This window comes from Ptiloglossa arizonensis, chromosome 5 (assembly GCF_051014685.1).
Source record: "Ptiloglossa arizonensis isolate GNS036 chromosome 5, iyPtiAriz1_principal, whole genome shotgun sequence".
NCBI lineage: Eukaryota > Metazoa > Arthropoda > Insecta > Hymenoptera > Colletidae > Ptiloglossa > Ptiloglossa arizonensis.
The window spans coordinates 9169583-9189938 of NC_135052.1; the positions used below are offsets into that span (position 1 = coordinate 9169583).

The 20356-nt window shown below is 37.9% G+C and overlaps 1 protein-coding gene across 3 annotated transcripts in view; it reads left to right on the plus strand.

The window, feature by feature from the left end:
- Positions 1-20356, plus strand: part of LOC143147653 (uncharacterized) — a 114425-nt gene that overhangs the window by 48718 nt on the left and 45351 nt on the right. The gene's annotated exons all lie outside the window — the stretch shown is intronic.

Sequence of the window (20356 nt, forward strand, 5' to 3'; positions counted from 1 at the left end):
ATTACGGATTATAAATATATTTTCCATAATTTAAAGACGAGTGGCTTTCTGCAGTTCCAGGTACATGCCCTTTTTCAACTAAGTTGTTCTACGCTTTTGTATAATTTTAATGAGGTGACTATGACTTTTGTTGCGGAGATTACATAACTATTATTATTGTTATAAAGTTTTTAGTACGTATATCAGAAGAGAATGTATACGTCGTAACAAAGTAACTGTCTAATTGCATACAAACGAGTGTATGTACAGTCAAGGTCCCCTTTTAAACATAAGCCAAATATATGACCTCACTGGAATGTGGAAAGAATTTTTTCCGTATCGTTGAAATCGCGATTTTAATATTTAATATCGCGGTCACGATACTATTCCACAGGAAAGAGGAACATTCGATTCAGTGAAGCACAGAAATTATTGAAATAACTTCACTAAGGACAAGAACGAGGCGGAGTAAATCGAGGCAAGATCATTGCAATAATTGTTTCTTTTACACTTTCCAAAGAATTAGAAAATCACATGCTTTGATTGGAAATACATTTGGTAAACTTTATTCGAGGTAAACTTTTTTTTACACATTACAAAGTAAACAATAGCGAGGCTATTATCATTATTCGAGAAACGATTTCCATTGCAACATACAGCAAAATTTGATACGTTAGATTTTCTTAAGCATGATCGATAAAGTAGAAATCTCAAAGAGGGAGCCCGTGTTTTATAAGAACCTTTGCAAACGATACCGTGAATTGTGCAAGTTAAATAAAAAGGAATAGAACGTTAATTTCTAATTCGAATAACTTTCCTAAAAATTTGACGTCAGTTTGGAGAAATACCATCAATTGCATTTACAAACAGTGATCGAGACTTGAAACTATTATATTTCGCTGTCTCTTGAAGGTAATCGATAAAGTAGAGATCGTTGGAAACGATTTTTGAGAAATGATCCATACCGTTTATAGATCATGAATACATCACGATATAAATTCGAAAAAAGTTTGATCATTTTCATTTACTGTAAAGTTTAACATCAACTGAATATTTTTTATATTTAAAATATTTAGAATACACAATATTGATCACAAGTGTTCCAGAATTAGAAATTTGTACAGTTTCTTTCGTTCAAAAAACGATGGAATTAAAAATCGATCGGTTCTTTCTAGAGACTATCGAGTGAATCCTTTTTCTTTTAATTTTTTTCAATATTAGTTTCCTCTGGTGATTATTTTTCATTTTTATCGTACGTTTACGTAATACGTACACAATACAAGATTATTTAAATTATAAACTCTATTAACGATCAGATCATGGTTGGTCTAAGGGTTTTGTAATCAAACGATGAATCTAATTAAAATTTGAATCGGTCCGTAACAATTTAACAGAAACACCATTGCATTTGTTTTTAAAGTACCTTATTTGAAATAAGGTTTCTGATCCGTTATAAAATAATAGAGTTGAGGTGATTGTAACACAAATTCTAATAATAATAATAATTATTAGTATTAGCAAATATTATTTGCGATTGAAAATTTTGCAGTTTCTACATTTTTGTATCAAACTTGTAATTTACTTGTCTTTATCGACAGGTCATTGCACTAGTTATCAACCAATAATGTCAGTTGCTCGCAATGCTAAAAATGATGAGAAGCAAACGATTGTAATTATTTATAGCACCGATAACAATTTCTTTGTTCAAAAATTTTTGCATTTTATATTTAAAGAATCGGTGATTTCACAAAGGATGAGATAAAAATGAGAAACAGTTGAGTCCGCGAGGGTGGATTTTACGACCTTATAGTGAATCTGGGTAATGCTTGGTAAACCGAGCAATAAATATGTTTAGTAGATGGAAAAATCAATGATGTCAGAAACGTATTTTCCTTACTAAACTGAGAGAGTCTCGTTTTCTAGGCTATTATAAAACGATGATAAAATAGTAATTATCGATTGTTATACGAACCAACGAGAATTGTTAATTTACAAGCATTATTTAGCAACAATTTTTAACCTTTTCACCGTCTTTATTATTTTTAAAAGACGTTCAACCGAGCAGGTATTTCGTTCACAATTTTAGGAGGATAAAATTTTCTCATGTTTTTCAATGCCCCCATCCGTGTCAAGTTTGATTAAAATCGATGATCCTCAATTGGGCACTGTTGTATATGATATAACACTGACCGTACCATGACCGGTAAAATGACCGTTTTAAAATTTGGTTTAGAATTCTACATAATTGTCAGTTCCTTCGTTCATTTAATTTTATTTAAATTCTTATATCGCTCGATATCACGTTCCTTTGACCATCTTTACGATCTTTATTTCTTTTGACAGACTACGATAACAATATGTATAAATGAATCGCCGGTACGATAGTCTTAAAGAGCACCGTACATTCCCAAAGATCGTAATCGTAACCATTTTCTTTTCAACACCGCTTTTAAAATTTCGCAATTTGAAAAATTCTCATTGTCTCCGTTACTTTTCAACACGTTCGACCGAGCAGGATAACACCAAAGATCGCACTCGTAACGATTTTCTTTTCGACACCGTTTTTAAAATTTCGCAATTGAAAAAATTCTCACCGTCTCCGTGTTACTTTTCAACACGTTCGACCGAGCAGACAATTTCGCGTAGATGAATAAAAAAATCTCATCGACAACCGCGTATGAAGAAAAAATTGAAATCCACGCGAACGTTTACGAGCCTGTCCCTAGACGGGTGTTATCCATCGTACTTACACTGGGGGGCCCCCCGATCGTGGATCTCGGAGCGAGGATCGATAAAGCAGAGATCTGAAGACGTAAAAGCCGGCACTCCGTGAAGATCGTCGAACCCTGCAGAGGCGCCTCGACCTTCGCAGCCGGCACGAGAGAATCAGGAATCCTCTTGTTCTCCGTAAACCTTGCCCGTAGCTCTCAGGTGGGGCGAGCCAGGCGAGGTGAAGAGAGAGGTTCTCGTCATTCCCGGTACCCACCTGGCGTCTCACCTGAGGCTCCACGCCAAGTGCTACGTCGCTGCTCGAACGAGCTGGCTCCTACGGGGACTGCACGCGTCAGAGAAAGCCGTGAAAAGCTTCGGCCACGAGGTTCCTAAACACCATTGAGACACGACCGCGTGGGAAAACATGATCGATACACGTCGAAAATGAACGTCGAGGCGGTGACCGAAAGCGAAACTCGAAGTAACAGGTGAACGGAGCAGCGAAACCGCTCGCTTACTCGGCGCGCCAGCTCCGGGATCGCACGCGTCAAGAAGAGGATCGGTCGTCTGGATGAATCGTCGATCACGAGGGGTTCGTTGTCCATCGGTGTTGCCCGCGTGAAATACCCGCTGGTTCTCGATTCCGCGAAAACGAGCGCGGCGGTAACGCGGCGGTAACGCGGCGCGGGGAATCTGACTTTCTCGCGGCGACTTCGCACGGGGAGAATCGCTCGTTACGTACGAATGTTTCGGTGCGAATGTTACTCGGACGCGAAGAATGCGCGGTTTGAAAAGGTGTTCGCGGAGGGAACCGCGTGCGTGGATACACACGCGTTGAGACGTACACGCGAAGTGCTGGACGGTCGTAACGTACGCTCGGTCGTTCCCGAAACGCTCGTTGAAACAGGGATCGGGATTATCGTACGTGGCCGGTGGACGAAAGTATCATCGGTATCGATCACCGTGGTGTACGCGGTTACGCGCGAGCCCGTGGTTTTCGGGAACGATCGCAGTGGAAGGAGAATACGATACGAGAACCCCCATCGATGTCGCGGCTGCGTCACCGTGTAAACCAGGGGAACAAAGATCACGAGATCGTTGTCAAGCATGCGAGAGACAAGTTGGACGCACGAACGGACACGGAAAGCAGGTGGACAGAGACATCGAGCACGACACACGTATACTTTTTGGAATCGTTTCGGGATCGATCCGGCCGCGGAGGAACTACTGTTCGTCGTGTGCTCCCCGAGAGAAGATATACACCCATGGGACACCGACAGACTCGTTATTTATGCCGCGCGTATTGAGCCAACCGTTTCGAAAGTTCAATGAAGAGTAAACGCTCCGAGAGAACGGAACGGAAATCTCCAACTCCGATTCATGCGTTTCCACTCGGTAAATCGTATGTGTATTCGTCGATCGAGGATCGTTCGTAGTCGGTAGCCGATCGTTGAGTGTCTCGGAGGCGTTCGAACAAGCGGAAGATATTCCAGACGAGCGCAACCGTCGATCGGAACGTTCGGGTCTTAATTAAGGATCTCCGAAAGAAGTTAACGCAGCGGAAAGGAGAAAGTTGACGAAACTGCCCGAAGGAGTCGTAAAACGCGAGCGGTGATCCGCGGTGAACGCACGTGCGGAAGAAAAGAAAAAAGAAAGAAAAGAAAATAAGAAGGAAGGAAAGAAAAATAATAAGTGCACGAGCCAATTCGATTTTCGACGACGGAAAGATTCGCAAACCGACCGTTCGGTAGGAATGCGCGCTCGCGAGTGAAGAGAAGAAGTGTGGCAATAAAAGGTGCTGCCTCTGGTCAGGGCGCGGGAGAACCTCTTCGCGCGTGTGTGGAAGGAAATTTTCGTCTACGGAATCTTGATTTTTGCGTGTGACGTGCTCCCGCCTCAGGGATAAGAAAAGAGGGGGCGACAAACACATACACACCTACACGTACACACACACACACACGTACACACTCGCGAAACTCCATCCGTTGCTGGAAAATATCTTCTGCTACGCGATTTCTGCGCGGCCACCGTGGAATACCTGAGAGGTAAGACACGTCCTTCGAGAAATGCTGATTCTTACGGACAATTTTTAGCGTAAGCGACATTCGGTGTACGTGTGTACGCTCGAACCTCGATTATCCGACCTAGTCGGGTGACAGGATGTCTGGATAATCGAGTTTTTCGGGGAAACGACGACCACGTTTCGAACCGGGGAACGGACGTTCGTTTGGAATACCGAACAGAGTCGGTCTCTTCGTGAATTTCTTTCTTTAAACAATCACGAGAATAACTTTCCAACTCTGCGTATTTATTTTATATAAGGTCAAGATATTCGATGGTAGATGTTTCCAATTGTCCCCTGTGAAACGTGATCGTTACATCGCGATTTTCTACGAATCAATGAATATTCTTCGATAGAAATTATTATGAATTGTTGCTCGTTGGACCGTTGTCACTTGTCTGGAAAATAGTATCGTGGTCGAAACAATAGGTTAATGTCTTTACGAAGAATATTTACCGTGTACGGTTTTTGTTTTATGTTATATTTAAATCCTTTTAGCGCGTGTACAAAGAAACCTTGTTTTTGTATAGATCGAAACTTTCAAACGGTGGTGCGTAGTGTGTCGTTCCAGCACAAGTGGTTCAATTAACGATCGGTCATTTATCACGTACCGAATGAAAGAAAACAGGAATTGTAACAAAAATTGATTAGTCTTCTTCGTCCTACGTTCTATTTTTCCAATCCTTCTAAGCTACTGGTTCGCATACTTTTCTTAACGTGGCTATTTCAGTAGAACTGCTTTCTTTCTAAGCTCGATACCATCTAAGGTCTCTTTCTAACGCAGTGAACGATTCAGTAATTACCGAGGATGTTATGTTTGCGGCACATGTACTTTTTCTCCAAGCTTTCCTTAATCATCCCGATAATTTTATAACGAACGATCTCGTTGCTTGTAAGTCATTTTCTTATATCGAATTCGTCGCGATTTTCTTTGATTAAAGTAGTAAAGTTTCGTTTGACAACGTTTGTTCGAACAGTGTTCGAGTAAGAATATTTTTTCTTTATTTTCAACGTTTCTTCCTTAAATTATATTTCATTACTCGAACGTAATTTTCACGTATTTTTGGCGTTCTCGTGGAATTCGATTGCTTTCGAAAATATTGAATTCGCTTGGATGTCAAAGGCTCGTTAAGTTATATAAACTTTAACGTTCGTTAGAAACGTTGTTCGATTTGAAAAAAAAAAACGTATTTTTATTTTACGTAAGAGAAAATGTTTTATTTTCCCCAATTAGAAAAATGACGAGGGAATGGTTAAAACTATGACTCATGAAAACAATGCAAAACCGTTGCATCAGAAACACTATTGTTCATTCAAGCGATATGGATCTGTGTACCTTCGCTAATTGTAAGGTATTAATTAAAAGTTTTTCCAACAAAATAGAATTTGTAATATTTCCTGTGAGTTCAGTGTTAAGAACTAGCGAGATGATTGTTTTGGAAGTGGCTCTTAGTAACTGAGCTAATTTTTCCTAATCTCGTTGCAAAGTTCTGTAATAACTTATAGTAATATTTTCAAAGTTTTAACGAACAGAGAGAATAAATTTACAATTTCGGATGAGTTTGTTACTGTTTCAGACATCTCGTTAAGAGATAGGATTTATCAGAAAACAAAGCATAATTATAACAATCACATTATTTATATTAGGATAATTACTGTGCAAATAATTCAAACGAGTTTGTATAATTATTTGGGTATAAAAATATTTTTCTTTCACTTAAAAAAATAATATGCAGAAAGTTATACCGGATAAATAGTGGTACAATATTGTAGTGCGTAAAAATGTTATATTTTCTTTATTCGTGTGTACTATTAATCAGCTACCTCGACAACATTATTTATATCATTTTTTACTATTTTCAGTTTCCTTACATAGCAATTTTCTAATGATAAAATTACGATATTCCGTCATGTATCGATACGAATAGATATCTATTAACACATTCACGGTCAACGCTTATCAAAGTGTTTATTAGAAATTAAACGACGCTATCGATTTTTCTAAGCTTTACAAGTTTGTTAATTATATCAATCGGATCTTTATCGTTGCGTGAAACCAGTTTAATCATAATACTGCTATGACGTAAACGAAACGAGCACGGTTAGTTGCTTCTAATATTATCCAATTAACATTGACGGTAGTCCGTAGCACTCGTTTATCAAAAAATTATATAGGTATTTCATTTCAACGCGCAAAGTTACATCGACACGTAAAAGTACAGAAAAATTTTCCACCCTTGATATTGCAACATTAACATCCAAAGAGATATAAGGAATTTGTCGTTATTTTAACGAAGCACAAGATTTCTCACAAGTATAATATTTTGTAAGGGCATACAATTAAATAATTTGCGTCTATAAATTAATAAAGTAATACCTTAATTCGATTGATCTTTGTTCTAACGAAATACGATATAAATAATATTTTAACACTATTAGTAGCCATGGCGTGCTAATATCAGAGTAACTAACAACAAGAAAAAATCGAAAGAATATAATCAACTTTTGTTACGAAAGTAGAAATTGCATAAGACGTAAGTTTCCTTCTCGTTTGGCTAGTACTTTTCAATGTATGTATTTGCCAATCAGGATCTGCAAACGAATTACTGAATCGAATCAACGTCGTTTGGAATTTGTGCCACCATATTACGATGGAATGTTTTAAGCAGTTTATAAATACAAGATCGTTGATGTGATCGGCGAACGTATGTAGAATATGTTTTACGAAGAGAAACTTGCGGTTTCGCTTACTCTGTCGACATCTTTATAACTCTTTTTATTTATTACACGTTTGAGAACATCACTATAGAAAGAGTTGATTATTGAGAGCTCTTTCGCAACATGTGCGAGCGTGTAAACATTTTTATCCCAACATTCGAGTATAAAGTTTCCATAATCGAACGCGAGAATGAGTTAGATTAAAAATCGATGCCACGATTATCATTACAAACGATTGTTCTCGAACGTATAAATATTACAAAACGATGTTACCTCAATTTCAGATATTTTCAATTTCATTTTATAACCGCGTTGCAGACTTCTTGGGAAACATGGGTATCGGTTTAAAATAGAAAGAGTATTTTTTTCGTTTTGCAATCTCTTAGAATACTTTTTATAGGGCACCATTTGCGTTCCTTTTACATGCTACAGAACCTTCTAGTTTCATCGTAAATTTTATTTTCATTGAAAATACCGCATTCGTTAAAAATCGAGTACTCGACGGCTAATGGATTTCAGTGAAAATTCGAGTTTAATGTTCTCGTCTCAAAATACGATTAGATTTTGATTACTCTTGTGATTCTTTCGGTTTTTCTTACTTCTCTTAAATTCATCGTTTACAAAATTTGTTAGAAACGTATCAAATGAATCTTAAACGGGATTAAATGTTACACGAAACGTTTAAATAAACGTCCTGTTCGTCTTGTTCGATAAGGAACAATATTAAACTATATTTTTGTTCATCGGTTGGGTATCGCGAGGTTTTCGTCTGCGTTGAGTTTTGTATACGGAACAGTAACGTGCCTGTGTTCGGATCACTGATTTTCCATCAACCTTGCCATCATCCAACGTTTAGTTATTTTTGGTCCAGGGAGGGCACGTCGTTATTCGCATTAGCCACGACGGCCGTAATTAATTAGGAGACCGGTCGAAAGCGTGGGCCACTCGAATAATACTGTTACCGTCGAAACATCGTGTAATTACACGCAGCATTTTCGTCGGGAAACGGCGCTAGGAACGCGTACGGAATTCTCAAATTAATGTTGCACTGTTGAAAATTTGATCGCGTTCCCCCGAGTGTTAAATTACTTTTGTTGTTTGGATATTCCGTGTAAATTGCGTAACGTTATCCCCGAGTTCTTTCTGACGTCTCGGGCACGTAATGCCGTTTCATTATAATGTGGCATGTAATTAATCTCTAAATTATTACTCGGCTATGTTTTTAGTCGAGCAATTTCGTTCGGTCACAGCTTCTAAAGTTCCAAAGTGTTTCAAAGTAAAGACGGCGCAGATTACATTATCACCGATTATTATCGGTTAAAACGACCAAGTTTATTGAAAATTTAATCAGTTTCGTTGCAATTGTATACTGCTCCCGGATTAATAGTCGCTACATTATAATTAATATTCGCGATTATTGGTTGTAAGTCTATATTACCTGCAAAGTAATCATCTACGTTGTCGTTAATTCTATGGATCAATTCGTTATACTATCATAATAAGAATTTTAATCGCTCGTAACACTAATTGTGTGATTGGTTTAAGTGACATTATTCTCTGTAAATTTCTCACACAGTTTGCGTCTGATATCGGTATTTAAATGGAAATTGGAAAATTCTATTTATCTTTTATATATACCGATCTTCCGAGTTCAATGGAAATGTTGGACAAAGTCAAAGAAAAAGTGTATAATTAAGAAACGAGGTAAACTGGGTACACATACTCTTGCAAACCTTCGAAGAAATTTAGACTTTACCGATCATTACAATCGAGAGGTACAGGATTCCATTAATATGGAAATATCAATGTGTTCGGTTTCTGTGACACATATTTGTCGAACGCTCGACTGATAAAATATTTTGTAATCGATAGTTAATGAAATTGGCAAAGCTTGATTGTGGAACTCAATTTAAAAATTTAATTGGGATGCTTCCTTGTGAAACTCGAAAGATCACGGTCATTCATCGTGAAAAGATATTAACCATACTTTCTCACCGATGCAAGATCGCTTACGAGTTACGAGTTCCACTGAAAATTAAAACTCGTCTCTACATTAAATGAATTTATTATCAACGAAGACATTACGGATGAAATAAACATCGAATTCTATACTTTAACCGTTTTCTGACCGATTTCACACGGCCTTCGTTACCTTGTTAATTCATTGATCAACATCTGTTACATTTAGCGAAAATGTTTCAGCCGGTGAATGCAAAACGTTCGAATTGTTTCGCATGAAATTAGTAAGGCAACGTGGTTCAAACGTAGAAACCTGGAACGCTATTTTTCTTCTCCTTCGACCGATTTCACACGGCATAATACGTAATAGAATCACCATACATTTCCTTCTACTTACTTAAGAAAGTAGCGGATCGCTAGGCATAATACTTGTTCTTAGTTTTACATTAACCTCGTAAATATCGCATTAATGCAATATTGCGATTGCATTACTTCTATAAGTATCTGCCATGGTATCCGACGTGTTAAGTGCTGCCTGAAATGCACAAGATATGTTCCTTGCAGTTCAACCAAGCACGAAGCAAGTACAGTAATCCCCGCTTGTATGTCATCAATTTTACCCTCCATAGAGGGAACAGAGTCATCCCTGCCACTGTTTCTATTTTTCAGCGCGAGCGACCCGTCGATTCGCACAGTCGGCGGTCGCAGACGAGGGCGATCCTTATCGTAAGAGTAACCGAGTTTCATCCGCTACTGAAAAGAAAAATCTTTACATTTATCGTGTCTCGACTATTATGCTTCCCTGACGGTATTATCAATCGGTTGGCACCATTTCCCCGAGGAGAATGAGCCTAAACACGGCCACGTTCGGACAATTTTGAGTTACGTCGTTCGACAAATTTTTCAACAATTTTCAATTTCACAATAAGTGAAAATTGTCCGATAGAGGTCGTGTTTGGGCTCGTTTCAATCGGCAGAACGTTGCCAATGCGTTGTTAATACTCTCGCGAAAATATAACCGCAACTATAAAAATCACAAATTTGCATTAGCGTACCACTCAGGTGTGCTCGTGTTTCTTTACCAATCTCGACCACCAACTACCTTTCTCCCGTAAAGAAGATCGATGACCAATAACCGATCCCCGCGAAGAAATCGTTACTATCCCCGGATTTATGGAAACGAACGGATCCCATTTCACAGTGCACAAAGTGGGGATCGTCGTGTACACTGCACACTCCTGGAAGTTCGTTTCGTTTCGGACGCGCGTATCGATCAATTTCGAAACGATTAACACGGTTGTAAAATTATGTCGGGAATTATTTCGAAAAGAATACCGGGCGCAGAACGCGCAATTTATCTTTTCCATGAGAGTCTAGCGGGACCAACCAGCGCGCTCGTTCGCCGTGCACGTACCTTTACTTTATCTGGTAGCTCGATAGATACGCGACGGCTCTGTACAGTTAGTCTCAACGCACGGTATATGGGAAGATCCCGGCAAAACAGCAGATGTTCGTACCGTTGAAAATGCGCATACGTTTCGAGTCCCCGATTCTCCTCAGGAAATCGCTCGAGTCGACGGATTCCTCGAGGCGATCTTCGGAGTAAGTGCGTCGGTCTCGCTCGATAGAACTACCAAACGAGATGCGGAGATAGGATAAGGGAACTCGATCGTTTATTATAGCGCAGAAATAGTGATTTTCGCGATTAGAAGGGAAAATAGTGCCTCTTGGTGCTCCGTAAGGTCCGTGGAAAAAGAAACACCGGGTAGACATAGGAACTTGTAAAACTGGTACACGGAGCTTGTCGCTCTTTGTACGATGCTAATTTTAAGCTTGTCGCTAAAGTTCCGCCATTTCTGCTAGCACAAATTAACCCGATAACGAAATATGCTTCCTGAATTTAAGTTACCAGTGAAACTTCGATTATACACGGTGTTCACTTACTTTGCACATCTTAAATGTTACGATACAAATAAGAAGATCTTTATTGCGTCGTGCAGATACAGATACGCAGGACGATGCCAAAGACGAGGCTCAACTTTGCTACTGTTAAATTTAACTCGTGTATCTCCACTGCTTTCGGCGATACGACGAAATATCTTAGGAAGAAACTGTTTACTTTGTTTAAGCAAATAATACGAAGAGCGGTATATTTTTTTATCAAAGTCACTTTTTTTCGAGATTTCAAAGTCATTGATATTTTTTAATTGGAACTGGGGTACCTTCGACCGATCTCGAACGAAAAGAAGTCCATACATTTATGGTTATTTGTGCGTTAGTTGATATTAACACACTCGATTCTCTTTTCTCCAATTTCGAGTACTCGTAAGCAGTAGTTTTTGTTAATGGCTATAAAATTTTACGAATAAATTTTGTTTGTTTTATCATTTATTTCATCGAAACGAAGAATGTTTACCTAAGATATTTTTTTGTATTATCAAAATAAATGTAGCTATTTAAGATGCTTGAATTAAATGGTCCATTCTAGACATCTATCAATATGTTTAGACATCTGTCCGGGTTTGGAAACCTTTATGTAATGTTTTTTCAAGATTGCGGAAAAGTTTGTCTTCCCCATATTACGTTTGATTATGAATTTAAGCGAATATGATGAATTGACGTAAATCGGTGAGTTCTACGTAGAGAATTTATCCTGAAAGACGATTAAACCCAATGCTTCAAATTTGTAGTAATTTTTATTTACTTTTAATGGTTCGTTGTTTACGCAATTAACATTCGTGTAAAAGTTTTACATTTATAAATATTAAATGGAAAGTAACGATAGAATAACCATATCGCGGGTAGAATATAAACAAAACAATATTTTACGACATAAAAGTAACGCGGCATGTAATTATACAAGTTTGAGATATAGAAGATTGAATTTTATGCTACGAGCAATTTACCAACAATAAGTTGGAACATAAATATGCAGATAACTAAAAAAATTTACACATAGCGTGTTCTGCAACACTTAATTTAATCACGACTATTAGTCTACTTTAAACCTAATGAAATTAACTGTCTCGCGTAGTCAATAGTTCAAATTTTATCTGCGAATAAATTTCAATTACCTTGTAATTATTTGAAAGTCTATTAGCGGAGCAAAAATTTCTTGAAAAAAAAGCATGTACTTTGAATCTTTTTTGAAGATATCTTTTCTATTTTTCGTAATTAGGGAATTTGTAGAAATAAAATGCAATTGATAAAGTTTAATTGTTACTTCAAGTAAGGACATGTATAAATGCAGCAATCGTGATATAATCTTGATAGTAAGAAGCATCTGGTGGCGATGAAGGTGTAAAATTAATTCGAAATCAATGTACCGTTTCTAAGTTTCATTACTTTATGCAAGTTAGTCGTAATTACATCAAGGATATAACAGTAATAATTTTATCTGTTTCCTTTCAATTATAATGATAGGGGTCATAGACAAATTAGATAAAGTATATCAGTTTCTCAGTACTTTTATTTCCCTTGAAATAAATTCTTAAGCAATGAAACGTATGTAATAATTTTACGTGGTTTAGAAAATTATTCAAACGTGAGACGAATACGTATACAAAGACATTATAATCTTGTCAATCGTAACAAACATATATTGTTAAGAATCATTAAAGGATTCGATAAGACAATCGATATTTTCGAAACTCTGCATTCTATTCAAAAACATTAATATAATAAGCAGTTCAATTTAATAATGATATTTGGTTCACTCTTCCGAGTTTACAAGAAATATAATCTTCTAATTATATCGAACAGCGAAGAATATTTCTGCTATGTAACTGTCGGTAAAAAACAATAACAGTTGTACGCTTCAATAGCAACAACCAAAGCGTGAAAAACTAGGAATCTGTTTTTCAGATTACAGGTCTTGCGTTAACATTGCACACGCGTGTAGTAATGCTATGGAAGCATTTGAAATATGTACAATAAGAAGGAAACAGGATTCAGGCGACACCGTGTAAAATGAATTGACTATTACCGTAGCCATGTAAGGATCGATGATGGATCATTAGTTATGTTACTTAATGTTCATCGTTGGTACAATGACATTTAACACACATACCCAAACAGTAACTTCTCGTTTGAAAATAAATATTCTACGCGATCAGTGTCTCGTTGCACCTGGTTTATCAATTTCTTTTCACATGATTTTTGTTACGCATCGAGAGCCTGAATTATTAACATACTGGGGGACTTTTCACATAAACTGACGTAACATCCCTGTCTCGTAATCACAGTTTCTAACGAACGTTAACAAGTTCGTTCGAATAACCTAAAATACAATTTTATCTAGCATAAATATTATTCAAGTGTACGTCTAAATACAAATTGTCAATTTTGAAACGAGACCTGAAAGGGATTATAATTTTCAAAGTACGCGTCAAAAGGAACGTCAAGAAGATTAAGGGAGCGATATTTCGTCGTGACACTTGCAAACACGTGATCTTGAATTTTTAACACACGTTGCTCAATGATGCCCAGAAAAGTGATACAATAATTTTCTCACGATTACGATATATCGGTTGCGGGTAAGAAATTATAATTAACCGTCTCCCGTATTTAAAATCGATTTAACGTTAACGATGTACAAGTCGTCGTAACGACATTGAAATTCCTGTGGCACGATCTTCAATTCGTAAACCCTTGAAATACGAAGTAAAAATTACATAGAGCGTGCACGAGGTCTGTGCGCAATTTCATATGAAATTCCGTAATATATTTAAGCACAGTGTGCCGATTCCGCGAGGTGGGGCGGGAATTTCTCGAAGTCGGGGAAGATCGATAAAATCGATCGGGATAAAAATTCGCGGGGCAATTTCTTCGGTGGAGTCGTAATTTTATGCCACGAAGGATTTCCATTCTCACGGTGTTGGAAGGGCAGGAGGACGAGGGACGCCGGCTCGATAGAGTAGAATGAAAACCCTCGGTAAAACTAGTTGCCTGGCAAAAACTAGACGCTATTCAAAGGCCGTTTGTACGAAGGTGGATGGCGATGCGTTGAGAGCCGGTGGACGGCGGTTTTGTGCCAGAGAAATAGGAGCAAAATAAGAAGGAAGTGCGAGGAAGCGCCTCCTGCAAAAGGGAAGAGTGAAAAAAAAAAAGGAGACGAGACGAACGGAACGAGATGATTTCGTTAGCGGGATGTGTCGCTACTTAAGAGGATTTTTACAACGGGGTTGCCCTTATTTAAAATTATCCTGTCCGCGTGTTTTAAAAATGTCCCCCGCGAGACGATATTACATCTCGAGGATAAACCGTACGACTGTGACCGAGAATATCTCGAGCCGATGCTTTGGGACCGAGAAAGCGAAAGTTATTTCCATCGAACGGGCAAACATTTTCAATGGCTTTTTCTGCCTACGATTTCAACATCCATAACTATTTTTCCAGTTATCGCGATACATTATCGTTATCACGGTATCACGGCCGATGTGGAGATTATTATTACTGCGCAATATTCTTAACACGTATCGAAGGAAAGTTATCTGCCCTCGAAGGTATAAATATTTTTAAATGGTACTTTTCCTTCTCAGGATCGGAATTTTCTCCGATATTTCAAACTCTTTCGTCATTTTCCAGTTGCTATGGTACGATACACCATAGTGTCGCAACTCGTAAAAATATTACTTCGACTACGTGCGATTGTTACGAGAAACGTAATCGACGTAAGAATTTCATTTTCTTGAACATTGCGAAGAAATTGTTCCTCGAAAATTAACGTGTCATCGTAGATTGCCGAGCGAGCGCATCGTTAAGGCTATCCAGCAACCACGGTTGCGTAGTTCTTCAAAGACCATTTGCTCTATCAGTTTGAAATCGTCGTCAAATATTAATTTGGCGAGCGATAAGCCCGAGTTGCTACGATCGTGAATCTGGGCCTGCAATTCTAAGAGGATTGGAGAGAAAGTCCACGCGATTAGCTCCCGACGAGTTTCTATCTATTTTCTGTTGGTTTTGGTTTACCCCTGATTCGAACCAAGTTAGCAGGGAAGTAGCAAATTAAACAAACCATTCATTCTAAATAAATCGAGGTTAGAAACCACAACTATTTGGATCGTGTCCAGCGTTCGGTTGATATTACACGAAAATCCACGCGAATTGATGTCGACTGGGTTTAGCGTAACTGCTAAAATTTAGAGGTTTGCACGTGAAAGGTTCGATCGGTGTTTAGTCGTTCGTTTATTAATATTTTTCTTACGCAAGTGTAGACATACAGATACACGACGATAAAACGATCAAAGGTCCGTAACTCTTGAAATGTCAAACAGTGGAAGAAGAGATAAAGAAGGCTGCAGATCGAGATCAACGTTTCAAAAGGTATAGGTGATCTCTCTTTCCTTGCTCTCTCTTTTCTTTTCTTTTTTTTTTTTTCTTGTTCGGCTTTATCGTCCACGTGGTGTACTCGGAGAAGGTTCGTTCCTTGGTTGCTTCGGCTCACCTGTAACGCCCGCGAATATGGGGAAGCACGCATGGTTGAGTCGCTTAAGTGCTCTCCTCGTCCTCAAGTCTAGTCTTTGGTTGTTTTCGACCCACCTACCGAGCTCCTAGAAATCATTCCCCGTGCTTCTTCCTCAACGTATTTTCTCACGGACACTTTGCGTAGTACACACGCACGTCAACCTGTGTGAACGACACCCTCTTTGTTGGAATGGTCGGCCTGGTTTCCTTCAACGTAAGAGGAAGAACACGCCGTCAAGTTTAGGCCTTCGAATACCGAATTCACCTTACGGTGCCATTCCATTTAGTCGAGTTGCTCGTGGTATTCTTTTTCTTATTATCGGGAGTACCTTTTCGATTCATTGATTTCAAGTCGCACCAATCATTTCAACGGGTTACCAACGACTCGTTTGAAACTGTCAATAACGCGTTTCAGTCCTGAGAAAGTACAATTTGTTTAAAATACGTCGAAGAATTGATATTAAATTTACCGATAGAAATATTTGTCTCAATGAAGGATAAATGTCTCTTTAATTGACAGTGAAATGTTAATGACGCGTTTCAGTCCTGAAAAAGTACAATTTGTTTAAAATACGTCGAAGAATTAATATTAAATTTACCGATAGAAATATTTGTCTCAATGAAGGATAAATTCCTCTTTAATTGACAGTGAACCGGGAGGAGTTATTTCTATTACTTATTTCAGTCATTTTGTATTTTTAGCCTTACAGGGGAGGACAGGTTGTTTGACGTTAAAAGTTGGTCATGAATTATCGTTGCAAGATCGGTTATTCCTTTTACTATTATATCCTTTAGTTTATTTTCTTTCGATTACAACACACGATGGTATTCAAATGATACGAATACAGTATTGCCTTAATGTTAATGTCGTATCAACCACTGGTACTGGTTGTTATCGACATGACACACCTGGACCTGTTTTTATGATTCGATCTTAGATCGGTAGCTTTGTTCCTCCTTTTACGAAAGTTAAGTGTAACAAGATTTTTGTTCCACTTTGCTGGACATAGGTAATTATTTTCGAAAGAAAGCTTGTATAAATCGTTGGAGTAGAGAACGATTGAAACTATTGAAAACGAACATCGCTTTACTTGTAAATTTGAAAAAATTCAATATATTTCTCACCGTACAGATTTCATCTTATAAATTCGAGATTCCAAGGAAATCTTTTTCTCCCGTTCGAACACCGAAATACGTTCGAAATACGTTCGTTTGTAAAAAAATCTTTCCGATAAGCGGTAAAAGTTGATACATTTCGTGTATTCGTGCCTCTACACTTACGTAACGGAGACACCGAATCGATCAAATCATGCAAGCCTTATAAATAATTTCATCGCGGAGTGTAAATATAGCGAAATTTCTTAATACGTCTCCACGCACGCGTAAATACATTTTCCATTTAATATTCGAGAGATTCCAGGTTTCAGTGAAATATTCAAAGACCGACAAGCTGTTCACCTTTTGTACGTGGTGTGCTGCGAATATTTTTATTTCGCTTGGAAAACGTTTGTCCCCTTTCGTATCGGCCGAACAGTATATTTTCTATGATATAACACCGTGTGAGTTTATCGAGAGCCCGTAAGGAGCGATTCTGTCTCGAGCACGCCTCATAGAAAGAATCTTCTTACGCGGTGGACGTCGCAGACGCGGAGGAACGCGGCATTGGAAGTCAACGAGGGTCTCGATAACGTCGCGTAACACTCGGTGTTAGGGTGAAGTCACACCACACGCACTGTCATGAAAGGTCAAGCGTTTTCGAGAAACATATTTTTACGTGACAATCGTCGCGACTAATCGGCGATTCTCACTGCGTACGTGTACACTTGTTACAATGACAACGACACGACAACGGAGCTACGTGTAATGTGAATCGACCTTTATCTGCTCCTAGAGAAGCGTCAAATGCCATTTCGATGCGACGTGTTCGTTCTTTCCCACGTGAGGCAAGCGCAAAGTAATGGTATAAATAAAGGTAAACGTTACGAACAAAATCGAAGAACAAAAGAGACCGAGTATTTATAACTTTAAGAGTATTTATTTACCGGACGGAAACACCACTCAACGTTTCAACCCTTACTTTGGGATCTGTTCAGGGGTTTGTAGATTGGAGTGTACATTGACCAAGTATTTAAGAAATACGTATACGTTGGAAACACACGTGTTTGGATAGAAGGGAAGGAAACGTTGAGACGTGTTTTCGATGAATAAATAGACGAATGTTCGAAAAATAATATTTTTTCAAGTCACTTTTGTCGTTCAATATTTACCACGCAAAGAATACAGGTATTCGAGTTCTCGAATTTTAGGGTGTCTCTGTACGTATTGTGTATTTCGGTTTGAACAGATTTGATGTATTCATGCTTTGTTGAAAAGTAATTTTTTTTTCGTTACGAAAATGTATTTTGCATTCATTTGCGTTTTCGTTGCTCGTTTTGTCTATTTTTGGAACGAGTTGCGAAACAAATAATGTATCGGTGCACCGTTATTAGAAATGAAACTATAATGCACCAAGTGTGTATAGTCCAGGCTATAAGATCGCCTTCGAGCAATAGCGCACTTTTTGACCGGTAGGTGATTCAACAATGATGACGACATCAAATGTGGATGTGCATAGTTTTTTGCATTCCAAAGAACTAGCATGGCATTGCAGAGGAATGCAATTGCTTTCAGAACGATGGCGAAGGACCGTGGATCGTCATGCTTGAAATTATGCTCTGTTCGCGTTTTCACTTATTGAATTAAAGTTTGAAAACGCGCAATATTTTCTGGGACACCTTAGCATTTAAATATCATTTGTAGATTCTTTTTCAAATGGTAAGTAACGTTTTAAGAGAGAAATATGTACGTACGTAATAACTACGAACATCGTTTAGAAATCCTGTTTAATAAAGAATGATTTAATTCGATGGGGAATAAAAATGTAAAAAAAAAAAAAAAAAAAAAAATGAAAGTAACACCGAACAGTTTTAACGATCCTAAACTGGATTGCAATTTAGAAATCATACGTGATAAATAATTGCTCGTAGGTATGCGATATTTATTATATTTACCACAAAACAAAATTATATGCTATTCGCTACATTTTTCAACGATGAAATAAGATATAATAAGATATTATAGGTGCACACATCCGTACTTATTTTCTGCTGCAAAATATCTTACTAGACTTGTTAGCTAGCCTAGGAGAGAGCATGTTTGCAATTAAGTCCCTGTAAATATATAGAAATTTTAAATATAATTTTCAGAAATAAGAATCAATGAGGAATGTAATCATCGTATCCTGTGGTTTTTACTCTTGCGTGTTGGGAACGTTGCGAATAGTCGTGAAAAGTCGAAAAGCCGTGTACAGGAAAGAAATAATAAGTATATAAACTATATAGGAGTGGTTTCAAAGATTTAAGACTGGATATGCTAATGTCTATGATGGGACACGTCCTGTCAAGTTCATAGAGTTTGATAACGCTACGCTAACTATCCTTATGGATACAGGACCGAAATTAACAGTAAATTGGAATGTATGAAAATATATTCGTTCCATCAATGCGTGTACGTTTTCGTTTGCAGAAAAATACAAAAATGTTCAAATAGGTAGAAGATCGAATCTAATTAGAAAAACAGAATTGCACGAAATAGGCAAACCGATATACGCTTAATTCGGTAAACAGGAAGTTAAAATAAGAAAGGAGTTCCAAAAGCAATCATTGAGCAACATATTAAGTAATTGCATTAACAACGTCGTCTTCATATTTCACTGCTACGTTGAAACATAAAATATACATTGACCAGTAATTTATGTCCGTATTCCATTTTTTGTTTCATAGATTTCTAGTTCTTTGTTTAATTTTCATTTTCGAGCCAAAGTATTAAGTAATTGTCCTTCTCCGATCGAACATTCCGTAGAATCTCTAATTCCTTATGAAACTTTGCAACGATCGCAATAAACGAACACCTGTGGTAGGTGCTAAACACGAAGAATGGAGGATAAAGCAAGGTAGGCGTTCGTAATTATACTGTTTTAACGGGCGGTGTAAAGCACAACATAGATAGCATGTTAGCATAGAGTGAGAATGTAAACCAAGAATGGAGGTCAATAAAACTACAGGCGTGGCAATACGGAGATCTTGTCTAGGTGATATCTGCCAAAATCGGGATTAAAATGATATCGTTTAAAACGACATTCTTCCATATTCGAAAAGTCAGTCGACACTGACTGTTTAAGACGAAACCAGCTGCAACAATGCCCATTGCTAGGACAGTCATTATTTAAACCGATGTCTGTTCAAGTGTAGCACCGCTACGTATAATCGGTAGTTGGAACGATGATTCTCGGATCAAGGGGAATGTGGACAGTGTCGAGTAATTCTTGCTCAGTCACTGACCTTCGAAGGCTGTCTGAAATGAGAATGTTTGTTAGAGATCAACTTCACAACTCTTCAAGTTTTTCAATATTCGAAGTGCTAC